Genomic DNA, 21,661 nt, shown 5'->3' with positions numbered 1-21,661 from the left:
AACAAACTACATTGTACTATTCTGAAGGACTACCTTTCATATGTCCTATAGCTGACTTAAGGATGATTTAATACTGACATTTTTTGCATATTCAACACAGCCATTATACCATGCTTTAGTTTAGCAGGGATAAGGAGATGTTAGCAAATGGTTTCTTTTCTTGTTTTGTAAGTGAAGATTTTCTCAAATTTTAGATGTGCTATTCTTTATCTGCTTTTTCACATTTCTGCTACAATTTTTTTCATGCTTTCTGAATTCATTTACAGGGGTGGTATTTAGCTTCATGGTTAAACTATTATATACAATATTGTTCTTTACTCCACATATCCTATTTGAAAATTATTTGTGTGGTAGTATATGATATGCACTTTCTATCTTCAGCACTACCTAATTATAAACACAGTTCACCTCCCACTGAGAGCTGGAGACTTTTGGACAAATTATGATGTAACACTATTATCAAATAAACTTGTAAAATTTAAAGCAGAATTGGGTTCAGAGTTTTGCAAGGAAAAAATAATGCTGTTTTTGTTGCTTCTGCTTCCTATATTGTTATTCACTAATGATAAATGTAAGGTATGAAAAGTCACCAGTACCAATTAACTGTTTAATTAGAATTGCAAAGATATCTTATAATTGTGCTCTTATTTCAATCAGCTGCAAAAATGTGCTACAGATCCAAATAAAACAACAACAAAAAAAGTAAAACCAACAATTTGAAATACATTCTTTGAAGCTGTCATGTTGAAGTTAAAATATACTGATCAGTTATTGACTGGAACATTTTACAGACTAATACAAGCATAGAAACAGATTATCAAATGTCATGGCACAGCTGGAAAGAAACAGGCTAGTAACACATTGGTTTCAAAACAGGCTAATTTGATCAGAACTAACTAATAGCTTTAAATTTCTTCAGCAAGTGCAGTGTGCAAAGTCAGAATGATCTCACTGAATTCAAGCTTGCATTATACTTGTTCACAAAGCGACACATTCACTAACTCAGATTCCACTTGTAAATTAGGAATAGGATCCACATATTTGAACCTTTGATATTATTTTAGTTTTGTAAAAGGGGTTAGATTTCCATTCTGCGACATACTATGAAATAGATTGCACCCATAGCAATAAATATAGTGAACACAGGAAACCAAACCTTCATTTTTTATATCTCAGTTTTGTTTATCTCCCTGTTTTCCATCTGCTCACAGTGCAGGATGGGCTATTTTGGTCTATATTAACAGAGGATTTAGTATCAGCCTAATTAGAGCTCCTAATCTTGAGCATTCTCCATGTCAAAATGTAGATTTTCCTCCAAGCACTGTGGGTACTGAACAAGTCCAGCTTTGAGAATGGGCTTAGAGTTGTCCTTGAAAGCCTTGAAGGCAATCAGAAGTGGGATGCTTTGGTTCCTCAGGTAAGTGAATTAGTATATATAATTAATAGTGTTTATATATTCTTATTTGTTCTGGCAGGTTATAAACATCATCGTGCAATGAGCAATGCGTGAGGCACTGAACTATCTGTGCTTCAAGATCACAGTATGATTTTAATTATCAGTGTTAACAGATTTGAATGAAGGACAGTTTTTCAACTCTGGTTACAGACAAGAGTTCTTTGTCCATGTAAGAAGGATTAATGAAAGATAATTTTACAGCAGGAACATGAAAGAGTTTGTCAATTCTAAAACAGGCTTAAAATTTTATAGAAATCCAGATTGTGTTTCTATATGCACAATCATGGTATGACTGTTCAATTAAAATGAAAAAGTGCAATCAGCTTATAAAAATCTCTGAATCATTGTTCTGAGTTACTGTTTCTGTCTAAAGAAAGGGAAGATAGTGAAAATGATCTTGGAAAGAAGCAAATCCTGAAGCATATCTTAATCTCTGCTTCCAAACTGAGGAAGCAAGTTTCCAATGAAGTAAGGCTGCCTGTCTGCAGAGCAACTTCGGGGCAGATCCTGAAAAACTCTCAGAGCATACACACAGAAGAAACCTCCCTGAAATCATAATGAAGCATTTCTGGATGGATGGTCCAAAGCAGATTCTATGCATGTCAATCAGATCAGAACAGTGCCCTACCAAAGTCCAATGTGTGATAAATGTGAAAAAAGGTCGCTACTCTCTGAGAAAATGGGTCTCTGTCTTGTTTCTTGCCTTCATCTTGCTTTTCCATCGTAAGTACAGATCCTTAATGAGGTTGACATATGTTGCATTTACTGCACTTGCTCCTAGTAACAATCTTTAAATTTTTCTGGTCTTTTTCCAACAAATAAATTTTAAAGAAATTACTGGGAAACAACTAATGGATTATGGGGCAGAACTTTTATGTAGGCAAGGGAAGGGCTGCCTTTTCTTCCCAATGAAAACAGCCATTTAAAGTCATTTGTCCAAGAATCATCTGGGACTGGTAAGTCTCTTATTACAAAAAACACAGATGTTGGGGCTGGAAATTAATTTACTGGCTTTGTTTGTCACCTTCTGGAATGGAATTAAACCAGTGCCCTGAAGACTGCTCTCTGTAAAGACTAGTCTGTTTTTTATTTTGTTGGTTTGTTCCTTCTTCAACATCCTCACAGTGTGAAAATGAATTCCTCCCTGCTTCTGTAATGCTGAAATGCAGTGGTGGTCTTGCTTTCAGAGAGCAGGAGAAGGCAAAGGTCTGGGTCTGTAGAAATCTTTAGCATGCGAGTTTACTTGGTGCTACCTTTTGTTCAAACAAAGCCATGTACTGAATACAAAGGCAATTCCAAATATCTGCAGTCTGTTAATCAGCATCAGCACACATCGCAGCAGTTTCAGCAAATTGTTTATTTCGGTACATGAGTCATTGCTGCAGGTGAGCAGTGCCTGAGAATGTACTGACAGGATTGCCCCTAGATAGAGAGTTGCACAGAATGCCCCTATTTTGAAAACACTTAATTCTCATTCTCTTTCTTTGCAAACAGTTCTAAATTGAAGATTATCAACTGTGTAAAATCCAGACAGGGAATTTCAAGCTGCTGACACTGTGGCATTGAATATACAGAGCTCAGCAGCAAGACGCCAGCAGCAATCTGAAATAACCTTCACTAGACCCCCCATCTAATAACTACAGATTCAGAATGTCATTGAATGTGCAACCTCACAAGGTTATTGAATAACAATCCTATTTCTGCTAATAGTAGATGCTCCTAGTTCTCTTATAATTAGTCACTGTGGAGGTTTTATAAAGGGTATTGAATTGAAAGTTACCACTGTGAATGAAAATACACATACACACACATGGAGCAGAGAGAATTATTCTTCTACCACTCATTAACAATAGTCACAGCTACCTCTGGCACTTTCTGTGTACACTGAGGGCCTTTTATGCTCTGCATCCTCTGAGTGATTACTGTTCTGGGAGAGGCTGGGACCTGCACATCTGCAGCTCCCCTACAGGCCGCTATGTCAGTTCTCTCTGCACGATCTGCAATGGTCACCTAACTGAAACAGAACAGATATTCCTGGTTCTAGCAGGGAGAACAATAAATCCTTCCTCCAGCAGTCAGCATGACTGTGCTTCCCACTCTGGGTGACTGAGCCTGTTGTCTCTACAGTGTAAACTGCAATTGGCTGGAGAGCACAGAGAATCTCCTTAATCGGTGATGCTCTTTATCATTTATGCTGTTTAAAAGAAAAGTTTCCCAACTTTTCTGGGTGATTCAACAACGATATGGTCAGCAGGCTGGCATGACATCAGATTGGTGCCATGAACATCAATCTGTTCCAGACTTCCCCCTAAAGGTCAAAGGAATGAGGCGTGAATAGATAAACAGGCTCATCAATAATAATATCTTTTATTTTCCAGACTGCTGAGCCGTAAGTTGGATTGTTAGCACATTGTGATGTGTGGATGCTGGCAGGTTTTAATACCCATAAAGACAGCTGTATCTGCAACATGGGAAACTTAAATTTTAGTGTAAATATTTGAGGGATGAATACTGAAATGACAGATTCCATAGTGCTTCCACCATAATAAGCACTGAGTGCCCTAACCAAACTAGCACAAACAGGGTTTGGGTCCCAGCTGGTCTCTTATTTCATTGCTGAAGAAAAGTAGAACCCAGTCCTGATGCTCTGCAGAAATTTGACAAAAAAGTTGTTGCCTGGGGAGAGTGCTTGTGCATGTGCAGTGCTACAATAATGAGTGGTCTGCACAATCTCGGGGATTTGTGCTTGCTTTGAATGCTCAGATCTGTGTGAACTCATCAGCATCTCCCTGCCACTGCCCTTGACTTCATCAGCGACTGCATCATTTGCATTTTAATGCAGAGGTTCTCAGTAGAGTTTGCCTAAGCAGCACATTTGTGAAAATGTGTTAAATTACTCTCTTTTCTTGGTTATTCCAAAGTCTCAGAGAGAACCATAAAGTAAGATTTCTGGCTGAATATCAGGAAACACACAAGTTCTTTTTTTTCCAGTCATGTAAGGCTCAGTGCTTTCCACATTCTCTGTTTGCAGGGGTCTGTGTTGTGTGAATAACCACAAAGCTATTCAAACACAAGCGATTTATTGCTCTGTAATGATATAATTTGTTTTCTAAAACAACCAGAAAGCTAACTCAAGCTTCTTTTCCTATAGTATTTCATTATGATCAAGATTTCTCCCCTAAACCACAGAAATTAAACTATTTGTATATTCTTCACATTTCCCAGCTCATATTTTGCTAAAATAAACAAACATATTTATAAATCTAATACAAAAAAAACTGTTAAAGCCACTTTTACAACCTAAATATTTCTGTCACTTGAGACCCAAATTTCTTTTCTCGTTGCCTCATCTACATTTTCCCTTCAAAGGCTGTTGTTTTGTATTCAGCACCACATGCTCAGCTATTGTTTCCCCTATCACTCTGCAGGTTGACAGCTATTACCGTGGGCCAAGAGAAAATGAAGTCAGCACAGTTACAGGTGCTTTTTCTGCGACTGGCAGGCGTGATATCATCCTAATCAGTTATCATTCAGTGGTCTTCTCACTTCGTTTCCAGGCTTGATTTAAGAGACATTTCAAAAGCACAAAATCAGCATGTGTGACATTCTGTTCTTTATCTATTCCAGTATAGAATTCGTTTTAAAAATTGCATATTGCTGAGGCTACCTGTGATTCATTAAATTAATGTTCTGCTCCTGGCAAATGACCTGTGTCCTATGAACGGATGTAAAACAAGAGGAAGTTAGACTTGAAAATTTCTTTCTTTTTTAAGTTACACTGGAAAGATAAAATTTGTGTATGAAATGTGAGGAAAACATTGCTAATATGTAACAATACCATGTTATTAATAAACATTTCTTCTTTGTATTTCATCTCCTTAGATAATGTCTCAAGATTTTTTCATCTTTCGTATACTCCCTTTTATCGCGATTTTTTTTTCACTGACATGATATTACAATGTTCTGATATAGCAATATGTAGACTTTTTAAATTTAAATATACTATTAAATTTAAATAAAAATGGAAATATATTTTAGACTAGTAAATATTTCTGAAATGGAGCATTGACAATTTACAATGTTGACAGAAACTTCAGATAGTTGAATATTTTTCCCTTTTTTTTTTTGATGGAAGAGTTAATAATTATTGCTCCAAGAATCTTTTCTTTTAGAAGGCTTAAGAATAAGTGCTACAGAAGATAAGTTTTCTAAGTTTTCAAATAACAAAATTTTGGCTTCAACTTATGCAAGTAACAAAATGAAAAATAAAGCCTTTTATAGAAAAAAATATGATTAATAAACTACCCTGTACTGAAAGGTTTTATTCTAATGTCACTTAATAAAGAAACATGTCAACAGGGAGTTACTCCTTCTGAAAAAATAGCAAAGAAAAACTATACAACCCCCCTGACCTTGTAGCTAAAAAAGCAACCGATCTTCTAATGAACTGGGTTTCATCTGCAGAAAATTGAACATCTTAATGAAGAAAAAAGAGACATTCCTCAAAGCAAGAAGAGCTGGAAAATCAGAGGTGTTTACTCTGTTATTTATTTTACAGCTCATTTGATCTGGCTTCCAGCTCAAAGCAGAGTCCTCCTTTGCAATGTACCAGGAATTTCAGTGCCTAATTTCCTCTTCTTATCACAGATCAAATCACCACAGAAAACTCTAGCACCCCAAACATATCTAAGAAAAGAATGATCAGAACCTTGCAGTCCATGTCCCCAGGCAATGCAGGCTGAGACAAACAAGAGACCCTCCTCTTCTTCCTTGCTGCTGCCAGGGCCCTGGTGGTACCCAGGAGTCCTGACTGCCCTGCCCAGGGACCCAGGACCCCCCAGCCCCTCTGCCCCTGCCCTAGGGCTCCATTTCAGCTTCAGCAGATGATGTTCAGGAATGTCTCAAGGGAGAGCTGGGCCTCAGCTGGGTCCTGGCACTCAGTCTGGGTGAGATTACATCAGCTGGGAAACACAAAGAAGGAGCATGGCCCCACGGGCTGGACCTTGACCTGTGAGCTTTGCCTTCAGACGCAGTGAAGGGCTTCAGTCTGTTCCATTTATCAGACTGGCCTCAGGACCCTCAGGGACTGTTTCTCTTGGAATATTTCTTCAGGACACTAAAGGAAGTGAAGAGCAAATATTACTGAGTGTGTGGCAGTCAGGCAGCTGTCATCAGGGCTCAGTGACTTTCAAGACAACAGTGAAACACCTCACAAACCTCAATTCTGAGGTCTCACTTCTGGGCGGAGAGCATTAGCTTAATAAAATAAATGGAATGCCTCTTGCTCTTTAGGATTCATCAGCACATGTCGTTTCCTTGACTTCATTTTTGGCACAGTTGTCAATATGCTGTTCTGTATCCCTCATGTAGACTCCAGGTTGCAGTACTTGGCTGTATTTAAGGTGGGAACCAAACAGCACCACAGATCGTTGCTTTGTCATGGAATTGGTCTACCAGGAACATACATGAAAATCCACAAGCTCACTATGGAAAAGAGAAACTAAAGGAAAGAAAACATGTATTTCTGGTATTTCATAGTTGCTCTTATCAAATGCCCTTCCAAATATGTAAGAAAAGCAATCAACTTCTGCTGTGATGCTCCCTGGAAAACAGTTCAGAAATCAGCACAGTTTGCACATTTTAAAGCAAAGTACAATTTTGTAGGAGCTTGTCTATTAAACACTCAAGTGCTTGTCACCATTCTCCTACAAAACCACTTGTTCTCTAATCATTGTACTATGAGAAAGTTGGTATTTGAGAATGAAGCATTGCAGAGACACAAAGGCTGGATGTACTTTATTCATCAGTATGATTTATTTTACTATTATTCTGCATTTGTTGAGAATTAATCCTAAACTAGGTGCTGCTTGCTACAGCTCTTAACCTACAGAAATCAATGTGTTATAACAGTATTTACTTGCCTAAAAACTTCAGAGTTTTGCTGTTTGTTCCAAGATATGTCTGCTATATTTGGGTGAAAGAGAGCATAGAGAGAATGTCTATGTGACAGATTTTTTAATTAATTCACCTTTTCAGCCATACAAATAAGAAATCAGTACTGGTGTAAACTACATTTTCATATATTTACCATAAATTTAGTGCCTGCTATCAGTTTTCCTCTTTTCTTCTCAACCCAAGTCAAACCTTTACAAAATTTAGACCCTGTTTTATCTATTTCATCTGGTAGATACAAATAGTGAAAGGGAAAAAACATGAGGCAAATGCCATTCTGGGGACATATGTAGTCATTTAATTATGTATTCTTTCTTACTATTACTAAGGTAAGAACTGATAGGGGCATGCTAAGCTGACGACTTTCACAATGCCTGTTGTTCTTGTTTAAGACTCGTCTAACTTTTTTAAGACCTCTAGCAAAAGCAACAGCTTTTGATTCTTTAAACTTCTGAATTGTTGTTTCACTACTCCATTTCTGACCTAGCAAATTGAAAAGCATTGAGACTTACACCTTGCTTAGCACAGATGTTAATTCATCATAACATTTTTACAAAGGGTCTGTGAAAGTTATGTTTTGGGAAGATTTTTCAAAGATTAGAATTCAATAATACTATAGTGAAATCTACAGTTGGAGGCAGTAAACAACAGATTTAAAATGCAGCTAAGTATGTATGACTGAGCCATATTCTCTTTTTGTCTTACAGCAAATACAGAAATAAAGGTAAATACAGATAAGGTAATTCAGATTATGCAGGTAAATTGATTAAAATGAGGGTATTCTCCATCAGTCTCACAACACAGTCACTGGCACCATAAAGAGGAATAAGGAGTGCCAACCCTTTCTGTCATTGTGTAAATCACTTTGAGGGAATTAATTTCCTTGAACTTCAGACAAACTGCCTAGCTCTTAAAAGGCTAAAGTAGTCATGCAGGCACCTTTAATAGGGGATAAAAATGACCATGTTCAAAGGCAATTACCCATTTTCAAAGCCAGGTATGCAATGCTGTAGTTTTACAATCAGTTTAAACCAGATTAAGCTGTCAGGGTTCTAATTCTCCCTTGTGTCAGCACAAGCATTTACCTTCTGGTTAAAACTAAACAGTGGATTTTTTGTGATGTTAGTTTTAGGCAAGATCAATTCACCAACTTTGTTCACTATCCAGCTACACAAAGCTTTCCCAGGAGGGAAAAGATGGCAGGGAGGTGAAAGGGAGGCTATAGAAACACTTCTCTTGGCATCAGTGCCATATGCTGCTTCTGCGAATTGATTGTGAAGTTACAGCATTAGAGGCAAAAGGTTGCTGTCTCTATTGATTACAGATGGGACCTCACTGACTGACCTGGGCTACAGGGCAGTAGAAAACACCCTAAAGATATGTGTGTAAAGTAGTTGAAAAGACTAACTTGAAGGCATTACATTTTTCACGTAAAATATATATTTCTTAATGAAATGGAAAAATATTTTCTTTTTTTCTTTTCATCTTAGAACACCTCCACACACTTTTATGTGTGCATAATACTAAAGAGGGTAGTTTGTTAGAGAACAAAACAAATTCATTTTCAGAATACTACATGAACACATATTGTACTTATATTTTAATTTAACTAGGCACTAGGGAACTAAATACACAGTATAAGTCGAATAGAAATATGGGAGAATTAGACCCACAATATATCTTGAGTACAGTTTCTATCAAAGGCTGAAGTCTTTTGGGATTCATATAGATTGATAAAAAAATTAAAAAGGAAAAAACCAATAAACTCTTATGGAAACTATGTTCTGCTGCCAGAAGGGGTTATATTATTCTCAGTACTACATATCTCTCAGAATGAAAAGTGGGCACAAAAAAAAAAAAAAAAAAAAAAAAAAAAAAAAAAAGGGGAAGACGCAGCATGAGGGAAGGGGAGGAAAACAAGCTAACATTTGTTTTTATATTTTACAATGTTAGTGATTTGAAAGGAATCATTTGATGCAACAAATCGGTCTTTCATCTTTTATCCCACCAAAAAGTGAAAAAACTCAGACCAGTAACATAATTTTTTTAGAAGAGAGTAACAGATTAGAAGCTTCCACATAGTTTGGAAATGACATTTAGAAACATTTTCCAAAGACAGAGGATGGCGTTTGTGAGACTGACTTTCTTCTTTGCCCTCTAAAACCTAGCAGTAAATTTCCTCTGCCCATGACAAATAGTCTACCCTTAAGTGCAGTAGACCTGATCCAGACCCAGGGACAAAATTTCTCCACCGTTTAAGGGACTGATAACTGACTGCAGGAGCTGTTTGCTTCAGAAGTATTTTCTGTTGTTGAATTTTGTTATTATTTGTAATTTAGCTACAATTTAAAGGGACTAAATCTACTATGACAAACTCCTGTTCCATGCACGGAATTATGGTTTCCATGCATGGAATTATGGTTTCCATGGAACATTGTCTTCAGTATACTAGATCTCTAGTGAAATTCACAGTTTGCTACACATGTAAAACTAAAAGATTCCTGAGCTCATATCTTAAATTCAATTTATCTGGAAGGCATAGATAAAGGCAAGCAGTTAGCTGGGCTAGTAGAAAGGTACTGAAAGATACAACAGCAGAGACAGTAGTGTTCTTTTCCTGATTAGAACTTGATTTTTAAATTATCCTAAATCATGAACTTCAGGTGGCTGTCAGATATGAGGTTCATTGAACTAGCTTGGATAAGATCTAAGTTAATTTTTATTTTTAGTCCATTTACCCCATGCTGTAGTTGATCCTCTTCTGGTTGTAGGTACCACCCTTCTCCATGATCTGTGGTTCTGCCCCTCTGCTCTGCTCTGGTGAGACCCCACCTGCAGCGCTGCATCAGCTCTGGGGTGCCCAGGACAGGAAGGACCTGTTGGAGGAAGTCCAGAGGAGGCCAAGAAGATGATCAGAGGGATGGAGCACGTCTCCTATGAGGACAGGATGAGAGAATTGGGATTGTTCAGCCTGGAACAAAGAAGGCTTTTGTGCTTTTTCAGTGCCTGAAGGGTACTTGAAGGGAAACTGGGGCAAGACTATCTACAAGAGCATGTAGTGACAGGACAAGATGGAAAGAGTTCAACTTGAAGGAGAATATGACTGAAAAGATCCCTTTTGCTGCTTTTTGCATCCCTCACCCCCTGCCCAGAACAATTTTCATTAGATAGGAGAGACACTATGACTGTTTTTGATTGCAATTTTACATTCTGCTCTGTTCATAAATGCAAAATATAGAGGATATCAAGCACCAGTGAAAATTCATATTTTTTGAGCTGAATGAGAAATTATGAAAGCTGAAATATTCCCTTTTAAACAGTAGCTGGAGCAACTACTGGTAAAGGGGACTGTGCACATCCAAAGTGTGGTGCTGTGATTAATTATCTTACTCACAAGAGGAAGAAAACAACTATTATCATGGTAAAATAAGATATTACTCAGTGGGAAATTATATCAACAGAAGCTTCAGGAAAATAAAAGAAAGCTTTTGTATGGTCTTTGGCATGAAAACAAAACAAAATCTGGATCAAGTTATAGTTGATATAAACATTAGAATCTGAGGTTTTTATGACATCATTTGTGGAATTTTAATTAGTACAGAGACTCATGAAGCTGTCAGACTACAGGGACTGAAGCAGAAAATTAGGATTATGAAACTGTAATGCATACAACTCTGTTTTATGTCATCTATTTTGAATGCTATGCCTTTCCTTTATATGTCAAAGTAATACTATAAAATTAATGTTTCATTGCTTCTATTGATAATCTTTCTTTTCACAGTGGTGCTTTGGTTTCCTAAATGTTAATTTAGAGTGCAATGCATCCAACACATAAAAGAAAAATATATTTTAAAGATGTTGAATTATCTAATGTTATTAGATTAAAAAAAAAATATTATTGTAAACGGATATTATGCAATTTGTTTTACCCTACAGAACCATTTTGCACTGGAATGTCTGGAAGACACTAAGATAACCTCTGTGACTTTAAAAAGCAGGTGGAAAACAACTCAAAAAGTCAGATCAAACTTTCATTTATGTTAATGTGAATTGAGCCTACAATGAAACAATTAGCAATGGAAAAAAATAAAGCCCCGAGGAATAAAATCAAATACCGACATAAGTTCAAGTAACTAATGAGATCAAATACTGATTTTTTTTTTCTTATTTTCTTTCTAAATGGAGGATGTTCAGTCTGTGTGGTATCTCAGGCCCTCAAATAGAAACAGAGCCTGACATTAAAATGTATTTTTTCCTGAAGAGCAGTGCTATCTCCTTTTCAAAGAAGGAAACTACACAGTATTTTGTCTTCTCAAGTTCAAAAGTAAATTTGAGGTTGAGGATGTGCCTGAATAGAAACCAAGGTCTTCTGATCTAATCCTTAGTAAAATGTAATCTTGACAGAACAGGTGGCCTCTCCCCTCATCAATCAAGCTGTATTGTCTTCTGGCAGAATTTCCCAAAGATACCTAAGTAAGGATAGATACCCTTATCTATCCTTGTCTTATGGAAATGCACACTTATTCTTGAGAAGATACTAAATTACACCAGTCTACCTGACTGTAAGTAAGCCAGAAATACAGTTTATTACTTGTCTTTTAATTACAGTTACTCTGCTCCTTTTTATGTCAGAAAAACCAAATGTACCTTATTGCTCTTTAGATAATTCTCCAATGCCAACTCGATGGTTGTGGGAAACAACAGGCAAATTAATTTTCTTTTCTGTCTTATAAATCTATGAACCTAGGAAAGAAAAATCCAGTTTTATAATGGCATATACAGTCTCTAAAGTAAAAGAAGATGGGAATGCAATTTGAATCTAAATTAGTCAACTAGCATGATGTAGTTAACCAGCCTGAATATTTGTCTGGTGTAAGAAAATTAAAGACAATATTAAGTAATAAAAGATGAAAAAAAAAGATAAATAACTATAAATAAAAAAGTATGTGGGGATTTTCTAAAAGAAAATTCAAAGGCAAAAACATAAAACACACAACGAAGGGAAAATAAACAAAAGACTTGAATCATGTGACATAGCACCCTGAAATTAGAGCCACATGTGATAAATGGATAGAACAAATGTAAGTTAAAGAAACACTGTTAAATAAGAGTTTGGATAGATGTGAAATTTTGTCTTACACCTAAAAAAAGAGGACAGAGTGGAACAGAAGGACAAGAAAGGGTGAATATAGAAATTACAGGTCCAAAGTTCTGCTTTTACTTGGTTAGTGTTACATAGTGTTAGATTGCAACAGAATAGAACAGCACACATCACTATCATATGAACACATTTTACCAGCATAGAAGAGAAAAATATTCAAAGGCACACAGCTTGAATGTAGATATACACAAAGCCAAAAGCCAGCAACAATAGAATTATGGACAGGAAAAAAATTAGTTTAGTTATTTTCAGTATCTGTTTCATTTATTGCCAATTACAGGGATAATATAAGGAGCAGAGGACTTCTTTTTGAAATTAGATGATGTAGCTTTTTTTTGAGAGCATGCTTTCATCTATTTCTATCCAGTAAACAAGACAGCTGAAGCATCATTTGAAATAAGTGACCAAAATATGGATGGAGGTGGTATTCACTGAATAAGAATTATAATAAACAACTTTAATAATTATGAACAAACATAAAAGAAAGGACCTGGAGCAAATAAGCAAAAACCTGAAGCTGCAAATTGGGAAAACCTGAAACTGAAAATTACAAAAACTGTGGAAGTCACAAGAGTTTTCTCAGTGATTCCAAATGTCATATGTAATTAACTCAGGAAAATGCCCTGTTCTATAAAAGAAAAATTCAAAGAGGGAAAGATTTTTAGACATCTGAGCTAAATAAAAGTAGAGGAAAGTACTGTGGTAGAATAGGAAAGGAAAAGTACAAGACTGAATGCAGATTAAACACAGATATGATAACTCATATACAGAACAATAACAATGAGTTCTCAGTTCTTTTGAAGACAGATCATGAAGGTACAGACACTTAAAAGAAAGCGATAGTGCTATTTATAATGCCATGTAAATAGCATTCACAATTCACAGGACAGAGAGCAGGAGATGCTAAAAAAGGCAAAGGAGCATACTGTGAATTCAGACAGACATCTTGAAGTGAACCATGTCAGAAGCAATAGAAATATTTCAGGTCTGGTTTGCTTTTCTTCTCCAATATGACAATAAAAGGAAAAGCTTAGATTTTCAGAGATGGGAGAGAGCAACAAGGACTGTCAAGATGATAACGTCTCTTTAAAAATCTTTACTGTATCTTCTGCTTTTGAGTATGCTCTGGTTATGTTTTGGAGGTAATATGTACATTATGTAAATGAATGCTTGAACCTGCATGTTCAAAGGATGAGAATGCCTTAAAAGACAAAACACCACTCCCATTTGTATAATTGCTTTATCTCTGCCACAGATACTTAACATCTGTTCTTGCTAACACTTGTGAAGTTGTCTGGGAGCTTTGACTCAGCTCATTAGCAGGTTTACTGCAGCCAAGAAGTCAATGGACCACAGAGCAAACTGTCTTTTTCAGAGGCGAAAGGGAAACAGGCATGTGAGAATGGACTATTGCATACACCACTAGAAAGGTTCACAGTATCGCTGCCCTATAACACCTGCGCTACTTGTCAACGTAGTAATGATGTATTAGTGTGTTAATGAGGACCAAACAGAGATAACAGGACTCATGTGCACCATCAGAGTACCTGTATAAACTCAACCCTGGCACTGAACTAGGACAACAGAAATAATCATCCAAATTTTAACCTATCTGTGCAGTGGACCCCAGCATGTATTTATTGTGTCTGTTCTATCTAGTAGGAAGTTGTTACACATATATAGGCTGACAGACAATAGCCTTTTTCTAGTTTATAGGGAGAAAAAAGGTCTTGATCTTAAAATTAGTTTAATAACATATATTTTTATTTCATGCAGAAAGAACTTGTAGCACTTCAGCTAAGCTGTTCCTGGACTTTATGGTCCAGCCAGGGCTGAAGGCATATTTGCAGATAATACCATGTGAGTGATATTAAAACATCTAGAGGGAAAGGACATAGCAGAGAAGATCACAGTATCACTTCTTGTCGGCACTTGCTGGAGATCTATATCATATTAGGTATCCTAATCAGGCTGAAGCAAATTTCATTGCAGTGTGTTCTATATATTCTTGTCCTTTACTATACTGTTAATACTATACATATTTTTTACTCAAGTGGTCACAACCAGTAACTCCTCTCTTTTGTCTTGAAACTTTGGCCATGAATTTTTGTAATTTAAAATCACTGGACATCTATTTTCATACTGGAAATAAAAACTTTAATTATTGATAATATGGGAACCAGAATATTAAAGTATAATTTTCAATACTTTCAGCATTAAGCTAAAAGTATGGTCTAATATTTTACACATATCTTTTTCTTTAAAGTGCTGTTTAAAGACTGCCTTGACTTTTTTAGAGTAAAATCTATTGCTTACCACCCCTGTCACATTCAACCAAAGAGAAAAAAAATGGGTAAGTTTTCTTCATCCAGAACCACAAAGAGTAGAGTCAATTAGAACATTCTCCTGGCAAAACTTGAGGGTGGAAGTGAATCAGTCTTGCTTTCAGGCAGGGGATGTGCATGCCTGAATGCTAGCAACAGAACAGCTTTCAAGTTGAAGGTGAGCTAAAGAGTTCAAAAATGGATGCAGTAGATATGAAATAAGAAGAAATTGCTCTGGAATACTCCTATGAGAATATGTTTCAGTATTATGTTAGGCTAAATTATCCCTCCCCACTATTTTATATGTAGAGCTCACCTGCTTCTAAGAATGGCATGAAACTCAGGTGCTCATCTTAAACTAGTTTGTGCTAGAATTGACCAAGATTAACTTCTGTGCAGTACAGTTCACACAGCTGTGTTTAACAACAACTTTTAAAAAGAGATCCCAGACAAAGATATGGATTAAAAAATAAACATGCTTGTAGCTCTAATAGAAACAGTGTGGGCCATATAACAGATAAATCCATGGCTTGAGAAACAGGCAGGGTTGCTGAACACTTTCAAGCTGGGTAGCTGTTTCTGTGTTTTTTTCCTGATAGTTACATCTCTGATTAGTGTATCACTTTATGAGTACAGTTCTATGTAATCTTCCAAAGCATTACTGTTTGGAGTATGTACTGTAGGTATGGAAAGCTGAGATTCCTCACCTTCATTCTACAAAACCCCACCAGGCCTCTTTAATCCGTGGCCTAACAGGTGACTGGAATTCATGGTGAACAATTTAGGGGCCATTTTAAAATTTATCAAAAGTTGCAGGATCTAATTACTTGTAGAAAATACACGTTTGACAAGTGCACAGACAGCAACCAAAACCCCATTTTAAAGCGGTTTTTTTAAACTTTTTCTGAGAGACTGTCCTCGTTTTATGTTAATTTTTCTATTCAGAAATGTGCTAGTATGTTAACACATTATTTAATCCCACTTGGATATTTTCACCATATATAATCACAGTATTCTGTGATTATTTTTTTAATCTCTGTATGATTTGTACTATAAATCTGATACTGGAAATTTCTGTGTTAGTGCTTTATGGCATTTGAAGATTTTTGTAGCTATTTATAGCTATTTACAGTTACAATGATTTGAAGCTACATAAGGAACTGCATTAAACAGCTTAGACAATTGTTTCCACAGTTGAATCTCAATGACATTTCAAATCAGCAATTTTGTATGCCTAATTGAAAACTTTTTTCCTGAACTTTCCTCCTGTCAATAGATAAATTTATCCTTACAGTTTCCTCTGAGAGAGATGAATGCTACACTTTCCCATTTTACAGATGAGGAAATGCAGCATAAAATCAAGTCACTTGTCCAAGATCAAACAGACAGTTTTTGACAAAACTATGAACTCTAAATCCCAGGATACCAGTGCAGTCATTGGACCACTCTTCAGCATTTAGAGAACTACCCTTTCTGTCAAACATCATCTTTGAGCTTGTTGACTTTTGAAATTACTTGTCCCTTGAAAATGGCAAAGTTGTTTTAAATGCTTTACAATATTGAGAAAATTGTATGTTATTCAATTTTCATCAAAGCTAAATGAAAGCCCTGAAATATGAAAATGACAGCATTTCCCTCTAGTGGCTTTCTCAATATTTTATAGTGTCAGGATGACAATTTTTTTTCTTTAGCTCTTTTTCTTTTACTTATTCCTTCCATACAGTCTTTTCTCCCTCACTGAATAAATCAGTTTTTAAATTGCCTTAAAATAAATCTTATTTCTTGAACTCTCACTTTGCACCAAAAAGAAATTAAGAGAAAGAAGAAAGAAAAATTTTATCAATTTTTTTTTACACAACACTTTTGAGTAAATTCATTCCCATACCACATACAGTTTAAAAAAATCCTCTCCCCTCCAACTTTGTGAAGAATAGGGTTCTAACAACAGATCTTTCCATTCCTCTTCTGATTTCATTATTTCTCTGTTCGTTGTTAATCACCATACAAAAGCATTTGAACATCCTTAATGCATCCTAACATTCAGGAAAAAAAATATAATCAATTGACAGAATCAGACTTTTTCAAGAAACTGAAGTTGTAAAACAAAGAAATGAAGAATTTATATCCATATGTGTTGGTAAGACAAACCTTCAACTTTTGTTTTATGAAATAAGAAATATACAAATGATAATGTAAAGTTTGTTTGCTGTTTTTTTTTTTTTTTTCTAAGACCTATATAGGAAAAAATAGAGGGTGACTTTTTACATTTCAGGATGCTTAAGTGTAAAATTGTAAAAAAAAACTTTAAAAAAATTTGATTCTGTCACTTGTTGCTGGATTTTTGGCTGGATTTGTGTGTGTGAACTTTTTTTTTAGCATTACTTAAAAATTCCAAAAATAATTCAAAATGGATTGCTTCTCGATCAATATGACATTGGTAGGCATCAAGAGTTAAAGATGATAACAACAAAATTCTTCCCAGGAGCTTCATCTATCTTTACTCCTGTTAAATCCATAGATCTCTAACTCATCCTAATATTATCCTCTAAAACAATGCACAACATTGTTTTCTGATGAAGATCAGCCACCTACCAATGCTTTTTCCTTCTTATTTTTCAGTACAGAGAGGAATGCTGCGCTTAACAATAACTTGATGCCTCAATGGGCTCTGCTACCAGAGTATTGTAATGCATTTCTTCCTCATGCTATTTACTCTGAATAGAGTGTGCTGTTAGAGATAAAGAGCTTTAGTATGGCACTGAGCTTGGTTAGTTTTAGGGATCAGACAGGAATATCAGTAGCTTCAGAAGCGTAAGATAAACAACCAAATGCTTTTCTAGAATGCCTGTGAGCAATTATGGCTACTGTGTATAGTTTTTAATACGTTTTCTACAGAGACCACACACATATTTGGCATATTGCAGAGTGTGTAGGGGGAAGAGAGTTCAAGTTCTTTAGAATATACGTAGCTTACTACTTTGGCTTTTTAGATGTATGAAGTGAAGCAAGACATGAATCAGTGACAAAAACAGAGATAGGAAATCATTCCACAGGTATCAGCAATGGGAATCATCTGATAATGACCATCCATATTTAAATATAGATGAGTGGTGGGACAGAAACTGTGTTTTAATGTTATTTCTTAACAGCACTATTCTCAGGAATATCAATGCATCTGCCACTAATTTCATGTAACATTCAAGGTGACTCTGGGAAAATTCAGATATAGAGATCAAGTGAATTATTGATATTGGTATAGCAGAGAGAATATTCCAATAATCAACTGTTCAATAAGTAAAAGTAAATAATCTGTAGCTCCTTGTACATTTCAATACAAACTAGTAACCGAAGTTTGTTCAAGCCAGGCCTCATTGAAAAAGGAACCTGTCAAATGACTGAAGTGATCTATACTCATTGCCAACCTAAGTGGCATGGATTGTTTATTGTAAACAGTGTTCTAAAGATAGCAAAGCAGCTTTCTGTGGCTCATCATCTAAATAAAACCTTGCCTAGGATATTATGGATAATGGCAACTACATTATTTTAATGAGGGACTCCTTGGAGTTATTTGAACCTTTCTTTGCAAAAACAGCTGTAATTTTGGTTAGGCACAGGTATTATCCTAGATGGCCCAAAACATTTAAGGTTATATAAGAGAATAAAAAATTTGGAATAATTTTTAATTCTGACATCTGATTGCATTCCAATGTATTTCTTACTTTTTATGTTTTATAATTTTGTTCTCCTATGTAAAGGGGGAATACATAATCCTTTTTTGTTGAGATTCTGTTCTTTTAATTAGCTTTTGGTGGTAGTTTCAAATTTAAAAGGTATTTGTTCATTTTCAGGGAATTTGCTCCTACTGCTTAAAGAAAAATGGAGACAGACAGGATGAGATGAAGGCGCCTGAAGCTCTTGCAGACTCCTGTTGGCTTGTTTGACAAGGTCTTACTAGTACAGATGGGAAATAGGCTATTGCAGAGATGGATATTAGTACAAGAATCAGAGAAGAAATACATTTCATACTGAGCCTGATCAAAGATCGAGAGTAAAGGTATGAAACAAGAATAGCCTTTAAAAAAATCATGCCAGCCTGGTTCTTATGAAACATACAGAAAAAAAAGGAGACATCTCACACCAGGCCTGTTCTAAGATAAAGAACGAAAATATAAAGTAAGAATTGCCCTAAAAAATTTATGTGCACCAAGATAGTCGGGTCCTTATAAAACCATAAAAAAACCCCAGAAATGGATATGAGATTTTAAAATTCCAAATGAAAGCAAAACTTCTGTGTTAATGAAGTAAGTCTAGAAAGTCTTCAAGCTGCTGAGGAGCTGGCCAAATAAATTTGAATAAAATAAATTGGTTCCTGCTACATGTCATTGAGAGGCTGGTGGTGCAATTCATACTTAACATTAGAAGCTATGCAGAATAAAAATCACTGACTGCATATCAATTGTCTACTCTTGCTAAAACTCCTTTGGGGGCAATGAACGATTACTTAAATAAAAAAGTTGAAAGAATTTTTAATGAATTAAGCCATGCTGTCAATAGTTAAAAAGTGAATAGCATTTTGAAGATTCCTAGGGGTAGGATGACACTGTTTGCTGTCATTCTACGAAACCCTGCCAGAGAACAGGGGTTAGGCTGAGCATCAAAGCCATTTCTGACCTGAAGAGCTGTCTTTTCTAATGATTCAATTTCCTAGCAATTAAAATATATTTTCTGACATCCTATTATCTGGGCAATGTGGTTGAAATTTGTGAGTAATTTTAGACAAACTTTTGATAGACAAATTATATTGATTGTGTAGTCAACTGATATATATATTGGATCTTTCAAGTGGTCCTGAGCACAGGTATCAGCATCTGTACATACATGAGGAACAAATTCCTTGTTACACCCAGACTTCCAAAGGTAACTGTACGTACTGGAGCATCCCCAACAGCCCATGTTTTATTCTGATACAACTTAGAAACATTTAGTTAACATCAGTTGAACCTACCATTTTTATACTCAGATTTAAAGGGCCAGTTTGTAAGAGATGCAAATAATCACAGATCTTTGTAAGACATAAGTTTAAATATCTTCTTCCTGCCTCTTTTGTCTATCTTCATGGTATGAAATACATTTCTTTCTTCTTATTTTATCAAATTATTTTGGGTCAAGGCTTGTACTGTATCAGACAACAGCATAATGGAAAATGGGGAGAGAAACAGATAAAGTTTTGATGAGGAGCCTCCTTGATGCATTTATGCAAGCAAGTAAATTAAATATTTACAAACTGGGGACTCAAGAGCATATTTGGTAGTGTGAAAACTCTTTATAAAATAATTTGTTGCACTGTATTTTCTGATTCCAAAATGTCAAGTTCCTTAAGATCTATATCTTGGTCTTTGTTTCCTTCTGTACTGATGAGGGAAAAACATTTCTTTTATCAGATCTTAGAGAGAAAAAAAAGGGAGCTCTTGAAAATATTAGTAGGTTCATAGGGAAAAAGAGAACCTGAAGGTCTCTTTATACTAATGAAACTCTAGAGTTCAGGTCAGTACAGAAAACACAGTTTTAAAGGAGTTATTATTACTTCATTGGATCTAAAACATATTAAGCATATACTTCTCATCTTTTAGTTATTTGGCAAGAGACTAAACAAAGTTCCCTTCAAAGTACAAGGTTCTTCATGAAACTTCATAGATTAAATTATTTTTTTAACAATTCCCTTTTCTGTTTTCCTGTCATTTGCTTAGTAAATATTGAAGCAGCCCTTATGATTTGTCATCTATACCTCCCTGCCTTCTTTACTAAAATTAAGATGTTTTACTTTTAGTCAATTATTTCAGTATGGAGCAGTTCAGGCCTCTGCGAGAACTTCTAAAGTTGTTGGGTAGAAAAATTATCTTCATGAATTTCATAAATTCTTTTTAACCAGCTGTTTTCTCTGTGGCTGAGGGAGTCTGGGTTTTGCTGAGAATTGTCAGGTATTTTCTATAGCCGATAGAGGGGCCCTTTCTGCAGCAAATTTGTAATGTGTAAATCTGTAATATGGAAGCAGTCTTCTTGTTTCTTCCATTCTTTCTATTTCCTTTAATTAAAATTAATGTTTGAGTATTTTTCACAGACAATGACAACTAGAGAAGCATTAAATATCCATAGGAAATAGCATGAGAGGGAAGAGTTTACGAGATCTGCTTTTGTCTTTTAGTAGCAGTGGTGAGTAAAAATATGTTTTTCTCTCTGGAAACATCACACAAAGATTCAGGGATACCTAAGAAATGGTGAGGACAAACTTGAATTGCCTTTCTCCTACTGATGGACAGAAAATGGTACATAAAAATGGTAATTTCAAATCAGTGAAACTCGGATTTCCATTTCCTAATGTTGATACTTGACTCTAGTTTTAATGTTTATCAACACAGTGGAGAATGTTAACAATTTAAGGACCCTTTATTGACCGTAATTTATTTATTTTCAATTATTATTCCTCTAGTGGCCTTCAGAATTTTGATTTTACAGTAATTGTGATATTATTGATTGAGAACCAACAATGCGACACTTCAAATTTTCAGATTTAAATGGAGATGTATTAGACAAGTATTTTAAAATTGTTGCTTAATGGTAAAGGATTCAGAGCTAACATTGAATTAAGTTGGCATAGTCAACACGTCCATCTGTTATTGTAATGAAATGTGGAAGTGTTTTTTCAATATCATAGAAAAGAATTTTTGTCTAAATATGTCAGAGTTCAGGGAAGTGCAGATGTCTGCACAT

General features: G+C 35.5%; 1 long non-coding RNA gene across 11 annotated transcripts in view; it reads left to right on the top strand.

Annotated features, from left to right (window-relative positions):
- The first annotated feature begins 1,093 nt into the window (after positions 1–1,093).
- The window catches only part of LOC115495576 (uncharacterized), a 251,868-nt gene continuing 231,300 nt past the window's right edge, over positions 1,094–21,661 (top strand). For 2 of the 11 annotated variants that reach the window (XR_012056457.1, XR_012056466.1), the window contains exons 1-3: positions 1,094–1,417; positions 10,180–11,970; positions 18,742–18,947. This is a non-coding gene — a long non-coding RNA (uncharacterized lncRNA). The remainder of the gene's footprint in view (positions 1,418–10,179; positions 11,971–18,741; positions 18,948–21,661) is intronic. The other 9 variants (XR_012056458.1, XR_012056459.1, XR_012056465.1 and 6 more) reach the window with 8 other exon arrangements.

The sequence above is a fragment of the Taeniopygia guttata genome, chromosome 5 (genome assembly GCF_048771995.1).
Source record: "Taeniopygia guttata chromosome 5, bTaeGut7.mat, whole genome shotgun sequence".
In the NCBI taxonomy this organism is placed as follows: domain Eukaryota; kingdom Metazoa; phylum Chordata; class Aves; order Passeriformes; family Estrildidae; genus Taeniopygia; species Taeniopygia guttata.
Note: the sequence above shows the minus strand (reverse complement) of the source record. Positions and strands in the feature narration are given on the sequence as shown.